Source organism: Marmota marmota, unplaced genomic scaffold (genome assembly GCF_001458135.2).
Source record: "Marmota marmota marmota unplaced genomic scaffold, marMar, whole genome shotgun sequence".
NCBI lineage: Eukaryota > Metazoa > Chordata > Mammalia > Rodentia > Sciuridae > Marmota > Marmota marmota.
The window spans coordinates 13,216,703-13,237,478 of NW_026000229.1; the positions used below are offsets into that span (position 1 = coordinate 13,216,703).

The 20,776-nt window shown below is 52.7% G+C and overlaps 1 protein-coding gene across 1 annotated transcript in view; it reads right to left on the minus strand.

Moving 5' to 3' along the window:
• The window catches only part of Coro2b (coronin 2B), a 97,381-nt gene extending 78,233 nt beyond the window's left edge, over positions 1–19,148 (minus strand). The window contains exon 1 of the mRNA XM_015480487.2: positions 19,127–19,148. The gene's annotated coding sequence lies outside the window, so the exon portion shown is untranslated. The remainder of the gene's footprint in view (positions 1–19,126) is intronic.
• Between the last annotated feature and the right edge of the window lie 1,628 nt (positions 19,149–20,776).

Sequence of the window (20,776 nt, forward strand, 5' to 3'; positions counted from 1 at the left end):
GAGGTGGGTGGGTGGCCCAGGGGGTGTTTTTTTCTCCTGTAAGGGAGTATATGCTCCCACCATGAGTATTTCAAGGAATCACGTGATGTCCCTGAATGAGTAGTTGATCTAAACAGTAATGGTAATAAGAAAAAGAGGGAGAGGCCCTTCAGACAGACAGATAATGAGAGGCTGCACCAATGGGGTGGGGTTTGCTACCTCCCTCAGCATGGCATCTGCCAGACCCCTGGCCCAGTCACTCCCAAAGCTGCCCATGCACCCACGTCATCTGAGGAGCGTGCCAGGAAGGCACAAATCAGTGGACACCAACGTTGGAGAATGCCCGCCCCCCACCCCCCAGCCCATGTGCTGAGAGCAGGCTAAGCTGCATTGCCCCCTACAGCACCCCCTAGCCACAGGTGACCATTTCAATTCAGGTGAATTCCATTTCAATCAAATTAAAAATGAATTCCTTGGTTAGACGCACATTTCAAGTGCTTGATGGCCACAGGTGTGTAGCGGTTATCACAATGGACAGATCCCAGAGCATGTCCATCATGCTCTGCCTGGGCCCCCCAGAGTCACCTCCTAGGAAAAAAGAACCAAACCACACCTCCACACCTGGCAGCTCCTGGATGGGACGAACAGAGACAAAGGAAGGCTGTGATATGGAGTCACCCCAGAAGACTCCTCTCCACCCCAACAAACATGCAATTCCTGACCAGGCCAGCTCGGCTACCAGCCCAGAGGGACTCTTCTCATTTCCTCCTTCTTCTCAGCCATGAATGGGGTGCCTCCCCTCTGCCCAGCCCCATTCTGCTGCCCTCAGGGGCCCAAGTCCAGGGGGCATGCGTATGCTGGGAGGCACCTTCTCAGCAGTCTGCGGATGGGAGGAGACAGATCCGTCCACCAAAGACGCTGGGTGCCCAGCGAGACAAGGCCAGCCAGACAAAATCTATTCCTGGACCAGGCTTCTGCCCTGAATCCTGCGGCCCTTGCTGCTCTGCTGCACTGGGCTGTACATGGGAGGAGAAGGCTTCGGGCCTCCTCGCCTCAGGCTCAGGAGGAGAGCTGCCCACCTCCCCCAAGGAGGCCTACGTGGGGAACCCAGGCCCTGGGTTCTGCGCTGGGCTCCTGGCTCGTCCCGCCACCTCCAGCAGCCAAGGTACATTCGGTGCTTTCTGTGAGTGAAGCACTCCGCACTCGTTCCATCCTGGAACTGGGTTTGTCCCGGGTCACCAGTGGAGGAGTGGGATTCCAGAGTTCAGCTTGGATCTGACACTGGAGTTTCATTTTCTTTGTCGGCTCCCTAGCTGCGCTGGGTGCCACGGAGGGCAGGGCCTGTGCTTCTTCCTATCTTCCCAGGGCTTCGCTTTGGGCTCTAAACTGTGCTGATAAATGTTTACTCGATGCACAAGAGAGTGAAGGGACAGGAGGGCAGGGAAAAGGGACAGTGACCAGCCTCCTCCCCTCAAAGCCTTCCAACACCCTAGGTGCTCCCCATCACAAGTCTTGTCCACCCCATACCTGCACCCCAGGACCTCCGACCTGGGCAGAGAGCTGGCGGGGGCAATGTCTGCCTCCCCCCCAGCCCCACTTCCCTATGTGGTCCTGACACTAAAAGGCTTTCAAGGAGCCAGAACCTGCCAGAACAGAAAAGGACGCGCCTGCCTTGAAAATCCAGCCTCTCATAGGACAGACTGAGGCCCTGAGCGGGGAAGTGACTTCCCCAGGGTCACACAGCAAGACCACCTGGCAACCAGTCCGTACTGCAGGCCTCCTTTCCTGGGACCGTAGGAGCTGGTGCTGTCCCCTTGCCTCTACAGGGGGCCCAGTGGAGGTGTCAGGGCAGACAGTAGCAGGGCAGGCTCATCCAGGGAACCCCCAACCCCTTCACTGGGGTTCTGAGCCCTGTGTTCCTCTTGCTGGGGGAGGGGCAATGGTGTTCAAAGCACAGGGCCCACAGATGGTTTCTATTTGCAGCCATGGAGCCTGGTGTGTGCCAGGCTCCTGACCTATTTTGAGGAACTGAGGGCCCCGCTGGCTCAGAGATGGCCTCCCACTCACACCCCCTTCACCCTCCGTCTGGCAGGAAATCAGATGAGTGGTTCAAGGCCAAAAGGGAAAACCTTTGAAAATGAGGCTGGGTGGCCGGTCTGCAAGCTTGAACAACCTGGATAAGGAATCCTCAGATTGAGTCGCCTGCTTCAGAATCACCTGAGATGTTTGTGGAATGCAGGTTTCTAGGCCCCACCTCCAGCCTGCAGAGCGCAGTGTTTGGGAGTGGGCAGGGAGTGTGCATTGTAACCAAGCCCCCAGACAGGTCCTGGTTTGAGATCTTTGCTATTCTACCCATTGTCTATGGACTAAGCACCCACATCCCCCAGAGCTGCTTAGAAATGCAGAATCCCAGGCCCCGCCCTGACCTGGTCCCTCTATCAAGATCCCAGGTGAAGTGCATACCCTGCTCCAGTCCAGCGCTTCTCCAGCTCATGTACACCAGCCTCCTCCAGCAGTCCTAGTCCTGTTAGAACACAGGTAGCTGGGCCCCACCTGCAGCTTGCAGATGCAGGCATCTGGGGTGGGGCCTGAGAATTTGCATCCCAAACACTGTGTTCTGCAACAGAAGCCACTGGCCCCAGAACCAGACTCTGGTCCCTGAGCTGCGGGGCAAGGAACCCTGTGCCTCTGAACCTTTAGCCCTGCAGCCTTGAAGATGCCCCTAACTTCTCTGAGTCTCAGTTTCTCCACCTGTAAAATAGACATGAGTCATGCTTTATTCTTAGGATAGTTTGAGGATCCAGTGAAATAATTAATCATTTGTGTGAAAGAGCTTCCTGAGTGGTCACTACCCCATAAAAATCTGTACATAAATTTATTTGTATCTTTTAGTGTGTTCTAGGTGATTCCATCAGCCTGGACACCCACCCAGAGTACAAGTGCTGGTCCACAACACTGCCTTACATTGCCATGCACATGACTGCACCCAGTAGGTGCTCAATAAGGGCTGTGATTCAACCCAGTCTCTTGTTCTCAGTCCAATTTTCTTTCTACTCTAGTCCCTATTTCTCACACCCTCTTCCCTGGCCCCCAGTCTCTTGGTAATGAGGTTAAGCAAGTTTTTTAAAAAGGCTGTGTCAGAGTCAAAGGCTGAGCTGGGGAAAGGCCAGATCCCAGCTGCTGCCACCACCTCCAAAGGGTTGCCAGCTGTGAAATGCCCTCCTGACTCTCAGCATGATTTGGGATCCCACACTCAGAGAGCCCCCAATGCCCAGGTCATTCCCCTGAGGGATGTCATCGCAAGCCAGGGCACAGCAGGGTTATGTGTTCACCATCATGCAGACCTAGCCAGGGTGGACGCTGCTATGTCAAGTGTGCGTACTGGGGAAGGGGACATCTGAGATGCCGGGGTAGAGTCCCTGAGCCTCCCTCTGGGAAGGTTGCTGACTCCCTCTGGCCCTCAGATTCTGCAGAGAGGTCCTTCTATTTGTTGCTCCTTGTAGCCAAGGGACCTTCAAGCTGCTGTCTCTCAAAGATCTTGGCTTCCCTTGGCTGCTACGCTGTCCCTGTGGTAATATAGTTTAGGCCTCCCTTTGCCCTTCCCAAGAGATAAGAGGTCTAAATTACCAAGGGGACAGGGAGGTGGGGGGATGGGCAAGGAAGAGAAGGCTGGGTTGCTGACTGAGTCCTTTCGTCTCTGTTGAAGAAATGAGGAAGCCTATCGATCAGTGCCCCAAAATAAGAAAGGAAAAGTTGAAATTCTTTATGTAACTGTCACTTTGGGTATAAAAGAGGGCAGCACATTGACTTCCCTGCAGAGCAGCCGATGCCAGGCCACAGGCGCAGAGCTTATTTGGAGATAAACTCTTTGTATCGTCATCCCCTTCTGTCCTCCAGGGGCTCTCGTAGGAGGAACAATTTCCTCCTGGACTTTAGAGACAATTCAAGGGGCCTCACCAGCTGAGGGCCTAGAAACTAAAGCAGGAACTTTTTGATTAAACTTCATGTTACTGAGGAAATAAAGGGGTTTTTGTTTGAACACCCCTCTGATGACTGTCTCTTGACGCTCTCCATTTGGCACTGTCTGCCTTACAAAAAGGATCTGCGAGTCCTTGTAGGTCCCAGCAAAGAAAGGGGCTCTTCCTGGATCTTCAGCCATCAAGTCCCCTGCACATCCTCTGCTCCCAAAACTCACAAGGGACACAACTCCATTCTAGTGGCTGCATGGGGTCCTGCCGTGCTCCTCCAGCCTGAGCCCTGCTCAGGAGGAGCGACCCGGCCCTGCTCTCCAAGGTGACAGCAAACTAGCCCTCTCCCCAGGAGGAAGGTCCACTTGTGAGAGACCGAGCAAGTTAACGGAAGAGGCTGGAGCCACCCTATGGGAAGGGGCCAGGAGGAGGGGGTCAGGGAGGGTCATAAAGGGCCTGACTTGTTTTACTGTACTTTGCTCTTTTGCATTTACTAACTGCGACCTTCTCTCTAAATAGCATCCATTTACCCAGAAAAGGTTAGGACTACTAAAGTCGGATTCAAAACAATTCAGGTTCTGACATCTTTTACAGCAACACAACAGTCTTAGGAGCCAGGCATGTTAAGAAAAGGCTTTTTTCTCAATTAGGTCTCCCTGTGTGAATTGATGAGGACTCCCACCTGGACAACACCATCCTGCAGGAGTCCTGGTCAGGCACCAGGGCCAGGGAAGGCCACCCAGTACAGCCTGAAGGACTGAGAAGCAGAGACAGGGAAGTGAGGGTCCTTCCAGAGATGTGCCTGGATTCTCTGTAGTTTGAGCCAGAATCTAAAGGGAAGGGAGGCTGTGAAGGTTGAAGGTGGTCTGAGAATATAGGAGTCTCTCTCTAACTTCCTGGTTGGGATTCTGGAAGGAGAGAGGACACTGCTCTGAACAGTGGGCCAAAGAAAAGATGGCTCTTCCAGTGAGGATGCCAAGGGGCGTGGCCAGGGAGGGGTGTGATCAGAGGAGTGTGTCTAGACGGGGGCGTGGTCAGACGGGGCGTGGCCAGATGGGGCGTGGCCAGATGGGGGCGTGGAGCACACTCCAGAGCCTGCTTCAGCTCCTGCCTGCTGGGGAGGACAGGGCACACACCCCTGAGGAAGGGCCTGGAAGGTCTGAGCGATGCAGTTGCCTCCTGAGTGACAGGCGACTGCATCAGAGGCTGTTGGGGAGCCAGTCTGGTACTGGGGCAAGATGGCGAGTGAGACTTGGATTCATAACTTGCAAGACTGGCCATGGCCTAACTAGGTATGGAATCCATCAACAGGGCCAAGAAAAACACGGACCATGAGTTTGTTAGTTGCACATGCCCAGAGAATGCTCTGAGATAGGACCCACCAGACACACCTCTGTACATGTCAGCCAGAACATTTAGAACCAGTGCAGAGCCAGGGTCCCTTTCCCCTGCAACACTAGAGGCCACATCAGCCAGGTCGTCTATACCCCAGATTCCAGAGAAGGAGCTCTGAAAGATGAGGCTTTGGGAATCATTCTAGCAGAAGCCAAATCACCCCAAAGAGACCGAGCTTTGATGTCATAATTATGGAATCAGACCTGCCAGCTGGGGCTCTGGAATGAGAGCCATCAGGTCTGTACCTTCTCTGCACATCCAAGTTGTGAGGGCTGCCAGGTAAGGCCGTGAAGGCAGTGCACTGCAGAGACAGACCAGGTAAGAGGCACCCCTGGAGTCACGCAGCCTGGGAGCACAGGTGCAGGGGGCAGGGTGAGGGCATCATCATCATCCCAGAGGCCTGGCTTGAGCAGACAAGATAACCAGGGGGTTGGGCACTTTCTATCTCTGAAACATTATTTCAGGCTTCTGGGGCTCAGGGGGCCTGGCTGCCTGTCATTCTCAGGCCATCCATTACTAAAGATCAACAGAAAGTATGCTCCTAGCAATATCTGAGAGCCCACCCCAGTGATGTTGAGGGACATGTGGGGCCTTCCCTGGCAGCCACCCCAAGCCATTCCAGTAGCCTGTCTCTACTGGCCCATGAAGTGTCTCATTTCTGGCAGTTTAAGGGGCAGGCTCTCCTTGCCCAGGTGAGGGAGCACTTTCTTCTATGCGGTTGCTGGTGTTAATAGAGGTTAATGAATGGGTCCCCTGGGTCTCTGACCATCCCATGCCTGAGACCTACCCTCCCTGAGCCCCTGCAGTATTGCCTGGCTGCGGGCTGCAGCCGGCACGTGGTGTACACTGCCTGGTCTGATTGGTACTCTTCACATGAGCAGGGCTTAGCTTCTCTAGCAGTCTGTAAGCTGGATCCATCTGTCAGTTTCGAGAATAGCAAAGAGCAGGGGATCTAAAGCCAAAACCATTTACTAACTAGGTACACACCGTACAAACTTTTCAGAGCTGGGTTCTCATCTATAAAGATGGGGTATAACAGAGCCCACTGCTCAGGGCATTTCCATCCTCTTGGTGTCCCTTAGGGTGCCCTGCACAGGCAGACAGTCCAGAACCAAGTGACTGACTTTTGGGGAGGTGAGAAGTCACGCACAGCTTCAGAACTCTGTCATCTAGGTGTTCTTTGGGAGCAGTGGGACAAACTCCTGGAGAAGGGAGGTGTGCCAGGTGCTTTTGACTGGCCCCAGAGCAGCCATCCCCACTTCTGCCTGCCCATCTCTGCCACAGGAGGGGTACTCACTGTGCCAACATCCCTCACTTTTAGAAAAGGTTCCATGACCCAGGGTTGGCCAGTGAGACATAAGAGGAAATCTGCTGAGGTAGGGGTGCTTCTGGGAAAGATTTTTCTTTTTTCTTCTTAAAGAAAAGAGATGAACACGAGAAAAATTCTTTCTTGGCACATTATCTAATGCACAGCTTTCTGTCTTTGCTTGTATTTGAGGATAGAAAGTCTGGAGCTGTGGCAGCTTTCTTGAAGCCGGGAGGTAACAAGCCCCAAATCAAAAAGCCAACATGATGAGAGGGCAGACCAAAAGGATGGAAAAATCATGGGTCTTTGAGGACACTGTTAAACCACCACACCAAACCCAGGACCCCTTTCCTCCAAATGGTTATGGTTCAATAAACCATAAATATTCCCAGAGCTTGAGTCATTCTTGTTTGGCTTCTTTGTTGTTGTTACTTGCATCCAAAAGCATCCTAACTGATAGAAATAAAGAAGAAAGGGAAGAGGGTGGCAGATGGCTAAGTCCTTGGACATAGCCTGTGATGGGTACCCATGAGATCTCTCTGCTTTCACAGTCAAGAAACTAGAGAGAATGTGGAGGCCCTAGGACCACACAGCCCAGCCCCAGGCCTAGCAGACCTACCCTGCAGGGGTGAACAAAACCAAGGGCCTCTGTTTCCCTTCCAGGTTTTCTCTTATCCCTCAGAAGAGTCCTCAGGCTGGGCTGCTGCAGGGGCCCATGCAGCTGGGAAAGTCACACAGCTCAGGGGATAATGATGACCAGGGAGGGGAAAGCAACAATCAGATGTGCCCAGCCCGTGGGTGCCCAGCCACCCTCCCTGCACCTCCTAGTGCAGCAACATTGCTGAACCTTAAAAGATTTCCCCCTTTTCCCTTTATTCTACTGAAAGCTGTCATTATTACAGAACCCATGAGCAAGAGGGTGGAGGTGGAAATGTGGTTGTGTATGCAAAATACCTGGCACAGCGCCTGGTGGGCACTGAGCAAACCCCACCACCCTCCTTCCCTTTCATCACAATGGCAACACCCGGGAACGGAGCAGGGCCATCGGGCAACTCTTAAGGGCGGCGGTGCCTCTGGCAGGGTGGCACCTGTCTTCTTTGCATTCCTGGTTTGAGACACGCTCTTGCTCCCGGGTGCTCTGCCCTCACAAGGTCTGCTCAGGTCTGCAGGAGGGCACGTGCCACATGCGGAGGTTCAGGAGCCCAATCTCCTGGCTCCGCAGGGTGGGGGCCCTGGTCACAGGGTCAGGGTTCTCAATTCGCTTCTTCCTCTGCCTCCTCTGCATCCTCCTGGTCTGAGCCTCTGTGGGGTTGACCCTTCCTCTGGTCCCCTGTCCATTTTGTAAGCCCACTAACAAGCGCAGAGAGTTGTCCTGCTCAGCTTTTCCACGCACAGCATTTCATCCCCGGCCGGGTCCCAGGCTGTGCTCTTTGCTTCAGGACCTCCTGGTCACTATGGAAACCAAGTATGTAGTTGTCCAAGTGCCAAACCCTTGGCGTCGCCTGCCTCTGCAGACTCACCTCTGCAAATAAAGTCTCTCCGCTCACCCTTCCGTGGAGTCAGGACCACCCCATTCTTTAGGGCACTTTTGTGAGAACAGAAAAAGAGCCACTTCCTCTGGCAGCTGCAGGCCATGGCCTACAGCTCAGTGAGTGGAACATGGATTTCAGCCCTTACCTGCTCCCCTGTCCGGTGGCCCTGGTGCAGCACACAACTTGCACAACCGTACTTAGCAGACCTACGTGGAGTCTTTCCATTTACCCTCCTGTGTTTCTGACTGAGGAGCTTTTCTCAGGCATTGACTACTCCAGAGCTTCCAAGGTGGAGCAGCCCAGCTTGGGAACAGCTATCTAAGCAGACATTACAAGGGAAATTCCAAGACCCCCTCAGAGGTCCCCTGAGGCTTCCCCAGCATCTCCTTGCTGCTCTCATCTCTGGGCTCTTTGCTGTTAACACTGGGTCCAGTCAGAACATCTCTGCTGTCCACTCACAATTCATTCCCCACTGTCCCCAGAGCATGGCGGCCCCTCCCTCTCCCATTCACATCTTGCCCTTTTCCAGCCTCCCTATCCTCGGGCCTCTTCTCTCGGAGCCATGTCTCCTGGACCCAGCATCTCTCAGGTAAGGCTGGGGATGTACGGAGAGACCAAGGGACTGGGTGGCGTGGGGTGGGCAGGAGGAAGTGTGTGAACTCTGGAGGAGGATGGATGGACCCTGGTTAGCGACCTCTCTTGACCACTAGTCAGCTACTGTCCCGAGCAGGTTGCTTCACTTCTTGGGCCTCAGCTGTCTGTCCAATGAGGACAACAATGGTGTTCCCTCATTGCAGTGACATGGGGATCGAGGGAGAAATGCACGTAAAAGAATCGTAACATTACGTAACATCACATGGCTTAATCCAGTTGTTATGTCCTTCACTCTGTGATTTCTGTCTCCTTGTTGATGGTCCGGCCTGCAGCTTTCCCTTCCCTTTCCCTCCCCCTGCCCCCTCCCCATCCTAGGGTGGCCATGGGTGGAGACTTTTCACTTGGCTGAAGAGACCCAGCCCTTAAATTTGGCCCCTAAATTTTGCTGGACCAACCTGATAACAGTAGTCACAATTTAGTTGGCCTAGGCCCTCCTGCCTCTAGTGACCTATATAGGCATTGTTCTCGCCCGGGGCAAGCAGACTTTCTTGGACCCGTGGACCTCACCCGGGAGCACCCCTCCTTCCCAATAATGAGAAACTGATGTGACTCCATTTTTTAAAATAAATAAATAACAGCAGCTTCTACCTCAAGGCCTGTCCTAAGGAAGGGGGCGTGACACTTGTCCTTGGAAAAACCCACAGAGCACTCCTAGGCAGATAGCCACCCTGCTGAGTTGTTTGTCTGTAAATAACAGGAGAGATCTGCAGTGCTAGGTGTCCCTGACTCAGTCAGGCTAGGTAAGGACCCATAGCAACGCCACTAGCAACCTCCAATCAGCATGAAACAGGGAAAATACTTGGGATGCCAGATGACCCCCCAGTAGTTTATGGTGGTTGATAACATGTTGGGAAAGCATGTAGTTTAGAACGTACACCCCTCGTGGCCTAAACCAATCAGTTCAAAGGAATCCCCCTCTTGTACTAACCAATCACCCCTACCCAACTTGTTCCCGCCAGTGAATGTGCTAATCAATGTTAAAAGTTGTTGTTTGACTTTCTCGCAGTATGGAATGATTTGTTGTGTGATGTTGTGATGTTTAGAGTATCCCCCCAAACCTATAAAATCTCACTGGACAAAGGACCAGGACTCACTCCCTGGGACCACTGCGTTGGGAATGGTTGTGAGTCCAGGCTCGAGCTTGCAATAAAGATTCTTGTGTGATTGCATCGGATTCGGCTCCTGGAGGTCTATTGGGGTCCCACAAATCTGGCATTACAATAAAACTCCTTTGGTGCCTTACTCCTGTTCCATGGTTCCTGGCCTCCTGCACCCTGTTCTGCTTTACATGGATAAAATGAATAACGAAATATGTTGCAAGTTTCAATGTATTTGATACTTACTGTTGTACTTGCTACATATCAGGTACTAGGCTAAGCACTTTGCCAATGTTGACTGACTACATCTTCATAGCAACCTGGTGAAGTAGGTGCCATTACCTTTCCCTTATTATAGGTAAAGAAACTGAGGCACAGATTGCTACCAGGGAAAAACTTAAATAAACACTTGCTCTTCACTGACTTGCAAATCACCGACTTTGGAGGTCACACAGGCTGTCACATAGCCAGGTGATGTGTTCTCAGTCTCCCACTAGTTTTGCTGTAGATCACACCTCTGGCATATGGGTTATGATGATAACTGTTGCCTAGGTAACTCTTCAGGGACCCGAGGTCACTTTGGCTGAAGATACTAATTCTTCACTGTGGGTGTGCCATGGTGTTGGGGTTGGGATGAAAGGCTTGGCCTCTCTATCTTCACATTATGTATGTCTCCTTTGCTGCCTTAACCTCTGGGTCAGATTCCCCTCAGCACGGTGCATACGTAAGTTAATCATTTGAAAATGTTTTGTCCAAAACTATCATATGGAGCTAACTTGACCTAGACCTGCCTAGTCTCCCTCCCTCCCTCTCCATCCCATGCTTTAAGGTTAAAGACATGAGCAGCTGCCATGATCAGAAATGCCCGACCACAAAAGGAGCGAAAGGGGGTGGCATCCAAGTTCCTGAGAGATCTCCAACTACCCCCAGGAAAGACATGGCATTCCTCCCCTTTATTAGCCCTTTCCTATCCCCCATCATTCCCACCCTGTACCTGCAACCCTCAGCACCCTGGGTTGAGAAGCTGACCTGTAAGCAAGTTGTGAGACACTGTTTTTCCTGTAGAGTGGATTTTGAAACCTGCATTTAACAAGGTGTTAAGTAACTTGCCCGAGATCACCAGGGAAGTTGCAGAGGAAGGATCCTAATCCAGGCCTAGCAGCTCCAGTGGATATGTGCGTAACAGTGGGCGATGCAGCCTCTCCCCGGCTATTGTGAGAGATGAGATCACAGGGTGCAATGTGCTTGGCTCCTAGAAGGCACTCAATATACAGTCCTTATGTTAATGTCCCCTGATGGTTGAATGTTTGTCATTGTCATGACTAATACATGCAAAGCACTCAGCAAAGCTAAGCTGGCCTTTCTTCCCTTTGCTCTCTCCCTCCAGCACTGATGTCACTGGGTTTGATGGTGGTGGGAGGGGGTCTCTGCCCTCTGTAGAAGCTTCCTGCTGGGCTTCCAGCTTGCAAGCAGGAAGGGTGGGTGATCTGGGGTACTAAGGGAGAGTAAATAAATCCCTCAGCATGGAGCCTTAAGAAACTGGTGCCCCTGAAGTTCAGCAAGCCAAGTTGGCTATAATAGGGGAAAGGCAAGAGATGGGGGAATGCAAGATGTGGGGCAGGGAGGGGGCTGAGCCCTGCACCCAGGGGTCCATGGTGGAGAAGCAGCTGGAGGGAGGAGAGGCTGCCCCTGCAAGGTTCAACTCCACAAATGATAACTGAGCCACCTAACACAATCCCCAAGGCCCAATGCAAATGCCACTTCTTGTTGCCATCATCCCATTTCCTTATCCTGCAGGTACACACCAGACTTGGGGCAGTGCCTCTCACCAACCATGACTCTGGGGCTTGTTGTCAGACTCTCCTCACTGTCCCAGGCAGGAGGGACCTCTAGCACCCCAGCCCCAAGACAACACAAAGAGATGTGGCCTCCTTCTCTGTCCTGGAATCCCACCCATGTCTACCCCGGCACACATCTTCGTGGGCCACCCCCACCAACATATTCTTTCTTCTCGGGACCCACCTGCACTTGAAGGCCACCACCCCACTCTGGGCACTTAGGTTAAGGTGCCTGTCTGGTGCATTACCAGCCCTGCATTAAGACCTTACCTGGAAGATTATCCCCAACTCCCCCACGAAATGCCCACAGGGTAAAGAGAATAGTGAATACACAAAAATAAAGCAAATAATACACAAGAGGGGCTGAGGATGTAGCTCAGTGGTAGAGCACTTCTCTAGCACCATGAGGCCTTGGATTCCATTCCCAGTACAATAGGAAGGAAGGAAGAAATTTTATAAGTAATGCACAAATCACATGTATTCTGCATTCGATGTGCCAGGAAGTACTGGAAGCAGGTTATAGGAATTAACTCTTCTAGTCTTTATTATCCCTAAGAAGCCAACATTACAGTGTTCCTTTGCAGATGCAGGAAGAAGGCAGACAGACAGTGAGTATCCTGCTAAGTCCATGGTTAGCTCTTAGTGGTGGTGGGCCTGGAAGTCTCCCAGGAACTGGCCCCCAGGGCCTGTGCTCAGAGCTGCTCACTGCAGTCTCCTCAGCAATTGCTGAGTGACTCAATGACAGACCTGTGGTCTGCTCTTCCAACTCCTGACTTGCCTTGTGAGACTGGCAGTGAGGTGTGGTTGGGGAGCTGGGCCCCCACAACCTCCGACCAGATCTCCTGCTCCTCTCCACAGCACTTAAAATCCACAGGGGGGTTGGGTTTTTTTGTTTTTTGGTTTTTTTTTTGCATAAGTACTGACACCTGCCAGCCCCCGCCCCCAGGAAATGGAGTCCTGATGATAGGCCTGGCCATGGGCATTCCTGAGAGCTCCCCACTGAAGAACCCCGAGCCTCTGAGCTGAAAGCAGCGATTCCCTGACTCCTCTTACTGCCTCCTCCCCTCCCTCGGAGGCTGGCAGTTCCGCAGCTTCTCCTCCAGGCCCCTGCTCCTCTCTCCGGTCCACATCACTTCCCCAGAGGGCGCACAGGAGCAAGCAGAGAGTGCTGACCCAGCCCACCTCACACAGGCTGCAGGGTCCCCGCCAGGGATCCGGAGCAGGCCTTGGCAGACCGCGTGGCTCTGGAGCAGCCCTGTCAGTCTCTCCCCTCCCTAGGCCCCTGAACATCCCCCCAAAGTGTCCACCCCAGGCTTGGCTGAGTAACTCCCCTCCCTGCCACTGCTGCTGTCCTGCTGCTCACACACAGTGCAGTGGCCTTCGCTTCCAGGCACTCACTGAGGAGATGACTTGCAGGGCCCCTGTGACCTTCACGTCTGCCAAGTGTCTGGTGGGGAGGGGCAGAGAGTCCAGGGCTCCCAGACACAGGAATGAGCCCCTTGAGGCAAGGTCAAAACTGAGTCACCAAAGGGTGCAGCGGGACTTCCAAGACAGTGGACACTTAGGCCTTTGGAAGAGCAGAAGAGCAAAACAAGCCCCGATTCCCTCAGGGGCAAGGCCATGAAAGAAATCTGTCACAAATCAACACATGTGCCAAAGTGCCCAGCACACCCACAGGTCTCCCATTTGCAGAGGCTGGACCCTCCTCATCCACATCCCCTGTCCATGCTGAACCTTCTGGATGTCCCTCAGGGTGTGCAAAGTCCTCCTTACTCAGCAAGGCCCAATGTCATGGTTGGGATATTCAGTGGTAAAATGATCAGATCCTGAGAGCTGTGGCCTCATCAGTCCATCCTACTTTGAATGGGCTGACTCGGTGGTAACTATAAGCAGGTGGGGTGTGGCTAGAGGGGGTGGGTCTCAGGAAGGATGCATCTTCCTTTCAGCCCCTCTCTTTCCCTCCCTCCCTCCCTTCCTCCTTCTGGGCTGCCAGGAGGGGAGCAGCACTTCCCCACCAGGCCCCTCCACCATGATGTTCTGCCTCATCTTAGGCCCAGAGCAATGGATTCTGCAATCTATGGACTGAGACCTGTGAAACCATGAGCCCCCCCAAAAAACTTGCCTCTTCTGAGTTGTCCTTGTGGGGTATTTTGATCACAGTGACAGGAAACTAACACACCCACGTCAAGCCCCCTCATCTGCGAGCCTTTCCCAGTAGCTGCAGACACAGCTCTGTCTGCTCAGAACATCTCTGCATAGCTCACGGAGCCCTCACCCCGTGTGACACGTTGGTTTCTCTCATCAGAGTGTGATTCCCTGGGCAAGACAGCCGCCTGTCTGCAGGTATAGAACTCAGTACCACATAAACCTGAAGTCATGAGACAGACGTCCCAGGACCCAATCTTGCCAGCAGGTGTAGGTTTTGAGGGACTGAAAAATGTTCTGATGGAGTTGCCCACTTTAAGGAAATCAGGGCACCAACATACAGACCCAGATTTCTTTCCCCTTGAAAAATCAGAACCAGAAACTCCAGCCCCTGTGGGCTCACCCACCCACTGCTGCCCTTTCTGTTCTGCCCAAATCACCTCCTTCATTAGGACTCTTGTCCCACCCCTGTAATCCCTGGAGCTGGGTGTCCTGGTAGTGGCATGTAATGTGTTTTTTTTTTTTCAATTGTTGAAGAATGAGTCTTTTGACTTCTGAAGCAGCCAGTGCAGAGAGATCTACATGTAAATCAAACAAACTGCATTTCTCGCTAGATAGCATTTGTGGATGAAAGCTGGGGGCGTTACATTACCCCAGGAAAATGAGCTGAGGCACGTCCATGTGATAAAATCCTGCTCAATAACACAAGGACCAAAGTTCTGATCCCCCCAACACCTTGGACGGTGTCAAATACGTGAAGCTGAGTGAAGCAGGCAGACCCGAAGGCTGCACTATAAACGGCCCCGTTTATGTGATATTCTGGGAAAGACTGAAGACAGATCACAGATTAGTGGCAAGGCCTGGGGTAGGAGGAGGGGCCTGGCGGGGAAGTGCTGCTCCCCTCTTGGCAGCCAGGAAGGAGGAAGGGAGGGAGGGAGGAGAAGGTGGGGGGGAGAAGAGAGAGAGAAGGGGCTGAAAGGAAGATGCATCCTTCCGGGGCACACCCCCAGAGACCACCCCCTCCAGCCACACCCCACCTGCCTACAGTTACCACCCAGTCAGCCCACTGGGCATTTCTGGGGTGATGGAGACGTTTTCTATCCTGATGGAGATGGTGGTTACAAAGTTGTACACATTTGTGAAACACATACAACTGGACACTAAAAAGGGTGACTTTTACTGCATGTGAATTATACCTCAATAAACCTAACTTTAAAAGAGAATTACCTGGACTGTGCAAGGCCCTGGGTTTTATCTCCAGCACCGCAAAAAAAAAAAACACCCCAAAAAACAAAACAACAACAACAAAAAAACAACCACCCTTATCCTGTATCCTGGCTCTTGATAAAGAAAGCTGCATTATAAACACTGTGGACAGCTGGGTGCGATGGTGTATGCATGTAATCTCAGTGGCATGGGAGGCTGAGGCAGGAGGATCACAAGTTCAAAGCCAGCCTCAGCAACTTAGCAAGGCCCTAAGCAACTCAGTGAGACCCTGTCTCTAAATAAAATACAAAATAGGGCTGGGGATGTGGCTCAGTGGTTGAGTGCCCCTGAGGTCAATCACCAGTACAAAAAAAAAGCCACTGTAGACAAACTTCAGGTTTATAGATTCCTAATCCCACCTGGCAGACTCAGGAGACCTGGGTCCCTTCACCATTGATAGAATATTCTGGACACTCCCAGCAAAGAGCCTAGTAATAGATGAGCACAGCGCAGAGGAAAGGTCCCTGGTCACACTGGGTGGCCTTCAACCACTAACATTGGGGTCAAAAATAGTGGCACATGTCTGTAATCCCAATGACTCAGGGGGCTAAGGCAGGAGGATTGCAAGTTTGAGGTCAGCCTGGGAAGCTTAGCAAGAGCCTGTCTCAAAATAAAAATGTCTGGGAATATAGCTCAGTGTTAAAGGGTCCCTGAGTTCAATCCCAGTTACTATAAAAACATAAATAAATAAATTAGAGTCTCTTGGCTGTATCCCATACCCACTGAACTAGAATCTCTGGGAGTAAACCCCAGGAACCTGGGGTCTGATGTTCAAATGGCCCCTCAGGTAATTTGAACACACAACTAGTATATCACATACTGGTTTTAGGTCTTAGGGACAATGACAGTTCCGGATACCAGCTCCAGGCTGGGGACACATTGCAACAGCACCTCTCAAAGTCAGCCTTCCATGTTCTGCACGTCATTATCATTTTTGCTAGTAGCTGTGCTGTGTTCACTGTTGATCCCAGTATCTGACGTTGGCAGGGTGCTTGAAGCTTTCAAGCCACCTGGACATGAGTTATTTCATTCAAGCTGGGCAGTCGGCCTCATTTTATCCTCATTCATGGGGGGAGGAACTGGAGTTGAAGAGGTCAGGTCACCTACTCCAGTTGGCGCCCCGGTCCTCTGAGTTCATCTCTGACTCTCTCATCACCCTCTTTGCTCTCAGTGGCTGAGCTGAGGAGGGTTGTGCAGAGGGCAGGGGGACACAGACAGTGCTCCCTCTCAATACAGTGGTCCAGGCACCTGTTCGTGTTCCCTGCTCCCTGGTGTGAAGGACGGAGGGACCAAGTGCTCAAACACACCCTTCTAATTGCATGTTTGGAGGTGGCACAAGTGAGGGCCAACCGGGAGTTGAGGTCCAGTATAAGCACTCCCCATCCAGCCTGCCTGCCTGCCACTACCATATCCTGGGAGCACCAGGGTCTTTGGTGGTAGGGCAAAGAGGTCTGGCAGGATTTCTGGACTCTGTTGGCTTCCCCAGCCAGGAGTCCACCCCGCTGCCCTGAGATGACTCCTGGTTCTCCTGCCATGCCTCAGTGCACCTGGAGGCTGGGAGAGGCTGGCCACACCCACTCTGTCCCTTTGGGATGGGATGGGGTGGGGTGGGGTGAGGCGGTGGAGTAAGCACAGCTGTGGGTGGAGTGGGTGGACTGGAGGTTACTCGTGTCTGGCTTCTGCCTGTGTGGACACTGCCAAGTTCCCCACACGAGCTTCTGATGGTGGTGCAAGGGACAGATCCGGCAGATTCAGTTTGGCCCCTGCTCTGCCGTTCTGGCAAGTCTCTGTGCCTTGACTCGAAAGGCAATCCAGGACGGGGTCTGTATTGCTCCTTCCTTGCTGTGTGGCCCTAAGCAGCGTCACTTCTCTGAGCCTCCACTCTTGCTGTGAAGATTGGATTTCCTGAGACATCTAAAGCACCTGACATATCTTAAGCATCTAAAATAAAAAGCCATCACCATGATCACCCACAACCTGTTTCTGCTAAAGGGAAGCAGTTCTAAGCCCTGTCCTGCCACCTCACAGGGGAATCGTGAGTCGTGATAAGGTTAGTAAGACTGGAGACTCCCTGAGGACAGGCTTGTGTCTGCCTTCTTCCTTCCACATCCCCAGGATTCAGAACAGTATCTGCCAAGAGAGGTGCTCAGCAAATACCCGTGAATGAAGGGAGGGAGGGTGTGGCTGCATCGGGGGACTCTGAAGCACTGTGCAGGGTGAGCTGTGACATCCAACGGCAGGATGGGCTGTGTGGGGAAGTGATGAGTTCCCCGTCGCTGAAAGCAATTAAAAACACTGGAGGGACCCTCAGGGTAGGTGCCAGAGATGGGGTGCACAGAGCAGGTTCAGGATGACATTCAAGAGTCCTTTCCACCTCAGGGTGAAGACAGGCTGCATCACCCCACCCCAAATCCCCGAGCCACCACCAGCCCTCAAGTTCTTCTGGCCCAGGCGGCCCACACTCAAGCCAATGTAAAATCAGCCCTCGCATCCTCATGCTGCAGTCACAGACGCCACCTGGGACAGTCTCAAGACACATTCACATCCACCTCCCACAGGTGGCCACTTGCGTTGCCACCCTCATCCCTGAGGACCTGAGTGCTCTCTACAAACCAGACTCCGGGTTATGACCATGTCTACCGTGGTCCTGCCCACTTTATGTGGACTCCTCAGAGGAAGGGGTCATTATCCTCATTTTAAAGATGGCCCATCAAGGCTCAGGAGGTGGAGATTCTTCCTGAGGTTACATGGCTGCAAGGAGCAGAGCAGGGCCTGGAACACAGGTGGGTCTGCCTCCAGAGCCTGTCCCCTGGAGTCACACTGTTTCCCTGGCACAAACCAACAACCAAACCAAAATGGCCCAGCTGCTTCCAGCCCAGCCATCACCCCAACCTCAATGGAGAGCCCACCAAGTGGCCGGCCCACCTGGAAAGGCAGAACCGTGAAGCCAGAGGCACCCGGGTGGGGGGCACAGGTGGTGTCTTGGGTTCTTGCAAATGTGGGGCTTTGGGCGCGTGCCCCTGTCAGGAAGGCTGGCTCCTCTCCTCCTCCAGTGAATCCGTCCAACAGAGCAAGCACGGCTCCAATGTCCCTGCGCTGCGGAGCCTCTGAACCCCAAGAAAGAACTCAGTGCTCCCTGGTCTCTCTGGTCCAGCCCTCCATCCTAGCACCTACGGCATCCACCTCGTTCTCTGGTCACTGTTTATGGGTCTGCCTCCCCTGCAGGACTGAGTGCCCTGGGGCTGGAGGCCAGGTCTGATTCACCTGAGCCTCCATCCCACAGGGGCCTGGCAGCTCCCAGATACCCAGGTGCTCAATGAACCCTGCAGCTCGACTGCTGATAGCCCCAGGGTCCCTGCACAGGCCCCAGCGGGGTGCATGGTGGTCACAGAGTCAAGAGTGTTCACTGATGGCCTCATCTGTCCACACCAAACCGAGGCACGCAGCTCATTAAGCAGGGAGGGGCCGCGTTTGTCTGTCTTAACTTAGTCCTAACTTCCTGGACGTGGAGAGACAGGTCACTGGCCAAGGATGGTTTGCTACGGCTCCCCAGTGGAGCACGGCCAATGGCTCCCTGCATTCCTCGCAGCACACTGTCTACTGCCATTTTCGGGGAGTTTCATCACAGAGACTGGTTCCCCACCCAAGCCTGCCTGACGCGCACAGTGAGGGGGCCTGGAACATTCTATGGCTGTGCCCCACCCCTCTCTGCCCCTCAGTTTGGTTATCTTCAAAAGGGACCAGTAATCACCCAGTCGTGTCTGCCTGACGAGGCTCGGGCCAAAAGGGAAAGACTGAGTAAAGGAGAGGGGACATTTTAGAAATACCAAAGTGATTCCAAAGTAAGATCCAGGACAAGTGACCCCGGTGCCTAGGCTTTTCAAACCAGGTCGGAAGGGGAAGGCCCTCTTCACCACTGTGGCTTCAGATAACCCACAAGACTCACGGGAAAGCGTTCTGTCCCTCCTGGGCCTCGTTTTGGCATGTTCCAGATGAGGGGTCAACATAGTTAGTGTCTTTCAAACTGCATTATTTGTCTACCACTGTCAATATGTTCTTGCCATTTCTAGAAATCATACAAATCATATTAATTCAATTGTTTTCTTTTGTTTTTTGCAGTGCTGGGGATTGAACCTAGGGCTTTGTTGTTACAAGGCAAATGCTCTACCCGTGAGCAACACCCCAACCCTTAAATTTTTCTTTAAATTGACTCTTGCTAAAATGTAAATGTTTCTATGAGCTGCATTCTAAGCAAGCTTAGACAAGACACTGTCACGTGCTAGCTGCCTTTTCCTCTAAGACATGTTTAAAAAATAGACAATTACACCAGACCAGGTTCACTCAGGCCCCATGAGACCGTCCTGTGCTTCACCAGACACTTTGGGACAAGGACCACATCTACATGATGCACTCACCTGACACCCAGCCCTGGAACAGAAGCCCCCAGAGGTGGTGAGACAATCCCACCCTCCAAGGCCTTCTGATCTTTCCTGGGGAAAAATGCTTTCCAATTGTTTACAGGTGTTTATTTATATTGTATTTGCAGCTTGTTCTAAGGCATGATGCTAAAATGTACATTACAGCAGGATGAAAACTAAGTGATGCGATTCAGACTAAAGGAAGGTGGAGGTAGGAGAACTCAGGAAAAGCAAAACAAGAATATCAAAGGCCTACTTTCTCTACTGCTCCCTGGAATAGCAACAAGATTGGGGATCTGAGCTTCCTAGCAGTCAAAGTGAAAAAGGAAATATGATTCACCCTCCTTTCATTCTCATCAGCATGTGATATATGATCCCTGTGATAAATAAGATCTCTGGTCTGTAGGCCTGGCCAGCAAGATGCTGCTCCCGTCTCCAACAGGTGGCCTGCTTTCCTTGAGCCCATCTCCTATGGCAATGCCATGGTGATCAGCCCCCAAAGCGAGCTTTGATTGTGGGATGGCAGGCACCCAGTGGGATGGCAGGCACCCAGTGTGGATTTCAAAATGTTCAAAGTTTCTAGAAGTAAATGGAAGAATAAAGCTCAGTCCTTGCTTATCCCAGATCCACTCTTGAGACTCCACTTTCATTGCCTGTAAGATGGGAGTGACCATGACTCCATGTCCACCCCACAGGGAGAGAAAACAGTGAGGAGAGGCCTGGGGCTCTTCTAGTTACACTCTGCACACTGGATGCTGAGAATGAGCCCAACACTCACACCCGTGTGTAGGTGTGCACACACACCCTCTCACACATGTGCACCACTATTCTCTTTGGAGGTGGGATCCTGGAGGCCCAGCATGGGCCAGTGAGTTGCTCAAGAGCTGGGGCAGGTTGGGAGTGAACTGGGACTAGAACCAAGTGCCTGGGTCCCTAGATAAAGAGGACAGAGGAAAGGGAGGGTGAACAACACGTTAAACAGGAACGTGCTCAGTGTGCAGGGCCCTCGAAAGGCTTCAGGGGAGGCCAGTGCCGGCCCCAGGGTCTGCACACACAAGGGGCTGCAGTGTTGGCATGCGGTCCCCGGCCACCACTCTCAGCTTCCCCAGTGCCAGACATCACCCATCCTGCTCCATGGAGTTGGAGAGAGCCAGTGTCACTGGAAAGCATGGTGGGCG